Below are 8,559 nucleotides of genomic sequence, written 5' to 3' on the forward strand. Positions count from 1 at the left end.
CCTATAAATACTTGACTTTTTCTTATGAACAGAGAACAATATTTATAATGTCTTTAATGTACTTTTAGGATATTTTTAAGGATGTTTTTCTATTTTTCTCTATTGCTAAATTAGAATAATAAATTTTAGAAAAGACAATGATAGAAATTTTATATTTATCACATCAAGAGATTTAAATTTGAGCTGTATGTTTATGAAAATTTATTTCTTAGGTGTTATAGTCTTTATTAATCTATTTTTTAGATGCTAAGTTGTGGTTTCCTATGAGAATCTTATTCCTTATTATATAACAGTAGTTCTTAACCTAAGCACCACCTTTTTGAAAATGTGAATTTTCAACCCTACCCCAGCCCTACTGAATCAGAAATTCCAGGGGTAGGACACAGTGACCTTCCCTTTAACAAGCCCTTCAGGTGACTGATTTACCCTGAAGTTAAGAACCACTACTGTAAAATAAAGAAATTCATTATCCCAGAACACAGCTAAATTTTACTTAAATCTTGTTTTAACAGTGACAATAACTAGAATTAACAATATTATAAGTACTACTCAAGTTTATGTAGATAAGATTCAGAAATGTTTTTCTTCTAGGAAAGCACCATGTAAAACTGAATGCAAATTACTTTTTTTCTCCTTAAATGCAAATTACTTAAAAGCCAAAAGTTTCATCACAATATTTCTTAATATTAAATACAAATATCTGCCACTATTTGGAAAAAAATATAATCTTTCCAAATGCCTAAAAATATCATTTTTCTAAACACAAATGAAAATTTACAATCAAATGTCTTTGATCCTAAATAAACAATTTCATGAGGACTAAATAAAAGTTACTATGGCAATTCTCTACCCGTATCTGTGGCATCTGTGGCATCTGATTTACAGGAAAATAGGTTGACTTAATACCCAAACCAGCACTTGCTCCCAAATTCTCTATGTTCATGAATGCAGGAAGCATCCTACCCAGACCCCAAAGACTATCAATTCCTAGAGGTCCATACAGGTCTGTGCCCTTATACAGCAAATGCCTAGGTCAGATTATGGAAAATAATCGGCACTCAAATATTTACTGGGTGAATTAATTTGGGAAGCAAGGGATTCCCTCTCCTCTACCTTAATCACCAAAAAATACTGTATTGATGTTTCTCTCCCAAATGACTACTGATTATATTCTTTCTACTCCACTCTCAATGTCACCAACCTCACCTTTGATCTTGTCTCCCTCTGCTCTCCCTTCCTCTAGTCTCATTCCCTGTGCTCCCCACCTCACTAGGATCTAGTATCATATCAACCTTTCTAAACTCATGTATTATGTCATGTCATTACTCTGCTCTAAAAACCCTGACAGGCTTCCAAATATCTAAAATGTCCTTTAGTTTCTAGTTTTCAAACTGTTTTCACTTACATTGCCTCATTTGGGCCTCATAAACATCCAAACCAAAGTCTATAGGTGATTTCTTTATTTAACCACAAAAATCAAAGTGTCTTGCCATTCTTAGAAAAAAGTAAACGACTTGACACTGATGTAAATTTTCAAAGTACTTGCTGGCTTAATGGATTGTTAACAATAACAAACAATGGGCACCAGTGGCGCCAGTGAGCCGCCCCCAGTCCTGGGGGAAGGAGGGGTGTGGCAGGAGGCCTCCTTGGCACTGGACAGAAGAGCCCTAGCACGGAGATGTTGCTTGGTGATTTTCTCTCCAGATGCTGAGATACCTGTGATACCTGTCTCTTTGGCACAGGCCAGTACTGAGCTGTAGTTAGAGTCAATGAAGTTGCTGTCTTCAGAATTCCAGTCACTTTTCCCAGAAAGACTGAAGAGTCTAACAGAATTATTTGTCAAAGAGAATCAAGAATTAAGAATAGCAGGCAGAGCTGTGAGGGAATTTTTAAGTGTGGTAAAGCCTCAAGATGTAGATTTTGCTACTACTGCTAACCCTACTCAAATGAAAAACGTTTCAGCCAGCCAGTGTTCAGATGATAAACAACAAAGGACAAAAGCACAGAACAATTACTGTCAGGCTTCATAGAAAAAATTTTTTAATTACTGTATTACAGATTGATGTCATCACTGAAGTAGAATTCACAACTGACTGTCAGAAAGATGCTGAACGCAGACATCTCACTATAAATTCTGTTTTTAGGTGTTGATGGTACCTTATCTGACTACTTTAATGGTTATGAAGATTTTAAAAATAAGAAAGTAAGAATTGTTGAACGTTCTAAGAGAATACAAGATTATCTGTGAATTTTAAGATATTTCAGGTTTTATGGGAGAATTGTAGGCAAACCTGGTGACCATGATCCTGACACTTTGGAAGCAACTTCAGAAAATGCAAAAGGCTTGACTGGAATATCAGGAGAGAAGATATGGATATCAGGAGAGAGGATTTGGGTAGAATTGAAAAAAATTCGTATTTGTAACCATGTAAATCATTTGATTCACCTCATGTATGATCTTGATATGGCTCCTTATATATGCTCACCTGCTAATGTAAGTTTAGAAAAATTTAACAAACTCAGTAGAAATATTGCAGGTTTTTCCTCAAAGCTAAGACTCTTGGCCTCATTGTTCAAAGTACAGTATGATGTCACTCGCACATGTGAACTACATAATACCAAGGAGAGCACTGCCTTTTAAAGAAAATGCAGTAGTAGTCTGTCGTGTTACGCCAATTGCAGCGCTCTGCTAATGTCAGAATCCTGTTCGTGATGCCAATTGTAAAGCTAGGTGACCACGCCAGTTGTCGGGCTCTTTTACCTGCCTGTAATCCTGCCCCAACTGGGCCAACTGTCGAGCTAGGGCTGGGTCTGGAGCTCACAGACCCCTGAAGCCCGGTCCAGACTGGGCTACAAACCCTTCTTCATACGCCTGGCTGGGTCACCAGACCCTTTACACCCAGGTCTATGAGTTAGGTAACTGGCAAACAGGCCCTCAGAAGCTACAGGTTGGAAAGCCTTGCTGCGCAGAGCAGCAGCCACCCAAGGAAGTAGTCGGCCAAGGTTGGAGGTGCCGCGCAGGCGCACTAACTCCACCCACCCACAACCTGCCCATAAAGAATGTTGCACCACCCCCAACCTGCCCCGAGGTGAAGGGGCCTAATTATTCTATTTTCCCAACGTAGTCCATTCCTCCATTTCATGTAAATGGCCAAGATATCAAAAAAGTGGGCATTTCTTCAGGAAAAGAAATTGGGGATCTATTACAACAGTTGCGAGAACAGTGGGGGAAAAAGTGGTTACCAAATGGAAAAAGATGAACTTTTAAGTTACATAAAGAATACCTAAAACTGATGAGAGCTGGCTACTAAAAAATGGAAGATTTTTGGTAAGATTACTTTTTCCCCCCTCTTTCTCAGTGAGATATAAAGAACTACGACAGAATAAAAGCCAGCTTGGAGGATTTCTTTAGAAAAGATCTTATTTTGTGCAATATAATTATATGTCAGTCACTAAACTGAAGTCTACCTCCTCTTAATTTGATTTATATCATGAACATTATAATTCTTTTGGAATAGTTCCTACTGAGAAAAGTATAGTTGGTTTTACCTACCTTAATCTGTTTAGATTTTTTAAATTTCTTTCCACCCATAGGGCAGTACTAAGATCTTTAAAAAGTGGTGAAAAAAATGTTTATTAATGTTTACAAATGAAATAACTGGATTTTTTTTAACAATGATTGTCTATAAGTGTCAGTTCTTACCTAAATTCCCAAATAAACTTATGCCTAAAAAGAAAATAGATGAACAAATATCCATCAAATATCCTGTGTAAAATATGAATATCAACTATGTCTTGGGTGGCTGCATTCATACATACAAGATTTGTTTTAGCAAGCTATGTTTTAGTGTGTAGTTGATAATTTCCTGTCATAGTGATTTCTTTAACTGTGCATGCAAAGCCTGAGAAAGTTGAAGTTATGGAATTAATTTGAACATTACTCTTCATCCTATTATTTTAATAAAACATTTCCTTTCGTATTGGGAGAAAAAAAATAACATCATCACTAGAGTAGAACACCAAACATCAGCATCTTGGATAGGAGTGATAGTTGAGCATGGAGTGCCTTTTTGCACCCTCCGTGTAGGCCTAAAAAGCTAAACAATACCATCACCAACATGGCCTTTCATAACCAGCAAATGGTAATAAAAAGACTGGAGAAACATCCTTAAAGGCATGAGGCTCCTTTCAGTTTACCCACAATACTCCAAAAAGAACAAATGAACATGAAGAACGCTCCTTCATAATTAAGGCTCCATACAGTATTCTATGTTTGAGAAAATGTAAATATCAAATAAAGATTTAACATGAAAAACTTTTACCAACAATTGTGCAATTATAAATCACCATCCTGTGTTATTAATTGTTCTGTATTATAGAAGTGCCTGGGCTATGTTAAGAGCAGAGGCTATGAAATCGGACATCCCGTTCTGGGCAAGTTACTTGACATTACTGAGCTTCTGATTCTTCCCTAAAATGAGTATAATGACAGGGATATTCAAAAATTAAATTAGTTTATTTTTCAATATATTTTAAATGCTTGGCACAATGTCTAGTATACAGTGATGGATAATATATGTCTAGCTTTTCTTAAGAAGAACTATTTTACTCAGGAATTTTGTTCTTTCTACTTTTTTGGTGTCAAAATGATTGTTAAGTGATAGTGAATTTTCTGTTGATGTCCTGCCTTAGCAAAGTTAAGACACTGGCCCAAATGTTATTATTCTATAAAATCTAACAATCTAAAGAACTTCGGGGGTGGGGGGGCTGGCAGCCGCCCAGTAGTGAGATCCAAACTTTTGATAAGAGCTACTCCTGTAGATCACCAGGAAAAGGCTGCATCTAAAGACTTGACAAATAATCTGAAAATGGAAAATGTATGGCCATAATTTATGAAAAGCTAACAGGAACCAAGGAAATTCTAATGCACTGAACACATAAATTTGAAGGGTTATTCTCTGTACTAAAGGATAGACTAGAGCTCCCAAAAATCTTAATATAAAAATAAACATTCAAAATACTTAGCTTATATAAATAAACCTTGTATATTACTGAATAATATATTGAAAACTACTAAATGCCAACTATCTATTAGTCATGTTCCAAAAGAGGTATGAGGAAGAGGGTTTTTAAAAATTCATATATTCACACCTCAAAACTGGAGGAATCTGTCAAGAAAACTATCTGAGAAATACAGGGTTTTTTTGTATTAAATCAACATTATAAGGGTATACTTCAGATAAAATCTACCACATGTTAAATGCAGAGTTTGATGAGTTTTGACAAATGTATATATGCCCATATGATAACCATAAAAATCAAGATATAGAACATTTCTATCACCCCCAAAATTTCCCTAGTGCCCCTGTACAGAGTTTTCCCTCCAAAACCCCCCACCCCAGGCAATATGCATTCTATTCTGTTTGATTAATCCATATGTCTATCATCAGTCACAACACTGTCTTGATTACTACAACTTTATAGCTATTCTTGAAGTCAGGTACTTATGAGGGGGAGAATTCATATCTTAACAATCTTGAGTCATCCAAACCATAAACATTGTGATAGCTCTGCATTTATTAAAACCTTCTTTAATATCTCTCAGCAATGTTCTACAGTTTTCAGTATAATGGTCTTGCATATATTTTGATACATTTAACCCTAAGTACTTCATAATTTTTAGTAGACTTGTAAATAACACTTAAAATTTTATGTTCCAATTAATCATTGATAGTATACAGAAATACAATTGATTTTGGTATGTTGGCCTTATATCCAGCAGCCTTGCTGAATTCTTTAGTATTTTCTACATATACAATTTTATTTCTTATTTTCGAAACTGTATGCCTTTTATTTCTTTTTCTAGCTTTACTGAACTGGCTAGGACTTTCTGTACAATGTTGAATAGAAGTAACAAGATTGGACATCCTTACCTTGTTCCTGATTTTAGTGAAAAGGCACTGTCTTAAACCAGTTAAGTATAACACTAGATGTAGTTTCAGACCTTTACCAGGTTGAAAAGGTTCCCTTTTATTCCTAGTTGACTCACAGTTTCATCATGAATGCAAGTTAAATTCTTTCAAATGCCTTCTCTGGATTCATTAAAATGCACATAACATTTTTCTCTTTTATTCTGTTAATATAATTCATTTTAGACATTTTTTTCTTTTTCAATATAAACATTTAAAGCTGTAAATTTCCGGGCCGAGCCCGTGGCGCACTCGGGAGAGTGCAGCGCTGGGAGCTCAGCAGCGCTCCCGCCATGGGTTCGGATCCTATGTAGGGATGAAAGGTGCGCTCACAGCGCTCACTGGCTGAGCGCGGTGCGGCCGGTCTCAAAAAAGGACAAAAAAAAAAAAAAAAGAAAAAAAGAAAAAAGAAGCTGTAAATTTCCTTCTACAAACAGCTTAGAAGGAAATTTAGAAGGCTGGTTAGCTCAATTGGTTAGAGTGCACCCTTGCAACATCAAGATCACAGGTTCAGATCCCAGTCCCAGCCAGCCACCAAAAAAAGAACAGCTGTAGCTGAATCCCGCAAATTTTAATAAGTTGTGTTTTCATTTTGATTCAGTTCAAAATACTTTCTAATATCCCTTGTGATGACTTCTTGGATTCGTGGGTTAAGCATTGTTTTATCCCTAAATATTTGGGGTTTTTCCCCAAAATATTTGAGGATCTTGTTTTTTGATTTCTAATATAACTCTAATGAAGTCAGAGAACTTATTCTACATAATTTTAATCCTTTCATATTTACTGATACTTGTTTTAAAACCTAGTATATAGCTTATCTTTGTGACCACTTCTTGTGAACTTGAAAATAATGTGTATTATTCTGGTGTTCGGAAGACTGCTCTATATGTTAATTAGATCAAGGTGGATGATATTATTGAAAATTTCTACATCAGGGATCTACCAACTTTTTCTTAAAAAGCCACATAAATATTTTAGACATTGTAGGCCATATGATCTCTATTACAACTACTCAACTCTGCAGTTATAGCATGAAAGCAGCTGTAAATGAATGGCATAACTGTCCTCAAATAAAATTTTAAATACAGATATTGAAACCTGACTTTCAAGTAAGTTTCATGAGTCACAAAATATTGTTTGTTTTCTATTTAAAAATGTAAAACTCACTCTTAGCTAGTGAAAAATTAAAAGATAGGCAACGGCATGGATATGGCCAACAGGCCAGAATTTGCCAATCCCTCTCCTGTATCTATACGGATTTTTCTGTCTACTACAATATCAATTACCGAGAAAAGTGAAAATTCCAACTATAATTGTAGACTTATCTATTGATCAGTTTAGTTCTATTCGTTTTTACTTTATGTATTTTGAAGCTCTGTAATAAGATTTTAAATATAAATATATATGTATTTAGATTACGTGTTCTTGATAAATTGACCCCTTTATTACTATGTAATGTCTCCCTTTATACCTGGTAATATTCTTTCCTACAAAGTCTACTTTTTCTGATATTAGTATAGCCAATCCAGCTAAGATTTTATATTTAAAACTAGTTTTTTACACACATCAAGTAACTGTCTTCCTTCTATCCAGAAATCTCTGCCTTTTAATTGGAATCTGTAGTGTACTGAATTATGTCCCTCCAAAACTCACTGAAGCTTGAATTGTGTCCCTGAAGTTTTATTAAGAGGATGGGAAATCCTATTATGGTAACTGAAAGGTGGGGCCTTGAAGAAGTGACTGGATTGTAGGACCGAGCAGTAGTGATGGATTAAAAATGGTGGTCAGGGGCATGGTTCTGAGGACTTCAAAAGAAGAAGACAGTCTGTCTCTCTCTGCTCCGCCATTTTGCAATGTGATACCCTGTGGTAACTGAAGTCACCACCAAAGAAAGCCTTCACCAGATGTGTTCACTGGACTTTGAACTTCCTAGCCTCTGAGACTGTAAGCAATACATTTTATTTTCTTTATAAAATACCCCGTTCGGTTTTATTTTTAAGCAACAGAAACGGACTAATGCAGAATCTTTATGCCATTTCCACTTAATATAATTATTGACATGATCAGATTTAAGCCCACCATCTTGCTATTATTTCTCTATTTGTCCCATTAATTCTTTGTTCCTTTGTTTCCTGGCTTCCTTTAGATTATTTTGTATTTCATTTAACTTACATTATATACTATCCTTTGTTTACTTTTTTTTTTAAGTTACTGCTCTGGAGTTAACAATATGCATCTTTAACTCAACAAAGTATATGTTCAAATAATATTAAGACACCTAGGTATAATGTAAGAACCTTCAAAAGAATATGTTTATTTCCCTCATCCTATCCTTTGTGGTATTGCTGTGTACTCTTCCCATATACTATAACCCCCCCAAATGCATTAATGTTATCTATCTCTAAATACCCAATAATCTTTTAAATCAACAACAACAACAACAACAAAAAAAAAAAAGGAAAAGAGTCATACATTACTTTGTGTAGACCCAAGTTTCCACCTGGTATTTTCCTAAAGTTTGAAGAATCTCCCTTAACATTCTGTGAAATGGAAGTCTGCTGCTAACAAATGCTCTCAGCTCTCCTGTGCC

At 35.3% G+C, this 8,559-nt stretch overlaps 1 protein-coding gene and 1 pseudogene across 2 annotated transcripts in view; one reads left to right on the forward strand and one right to left on the reverse strand.

Moving 5' to 3' along the window:
* The window catches only part of PTBP3 (polypyrimidine tract binding protein 3), a 77,066-nt gene that overhangs the window by 51,150 nt on the left and 17,357 nt on the right, over positions 1-8,559 (reverse strand). The gene's annotated exons all lie outside the window — the stretch shown is intronic.
* On the forward strand, positions 1,770-2,641 carry LOC103601093 (annotated as a pseudogene).

The sequence above is a fragment of the Galeopterus variegatus genome, unplaced genomic scaffold (assembly GCF_000696425.1).
Source record: "Galeopterus variegatus unplaced genomic scaffold, G_variegatus-3.0.2 Scaffold3586, whole genome shotgun sequence".
NCBI lineage: Eukaryota > Metazoa > Chordata > Mammalia > Dermoptera > Cynocephalidae > Galeopterus > Galeopterus variegatus.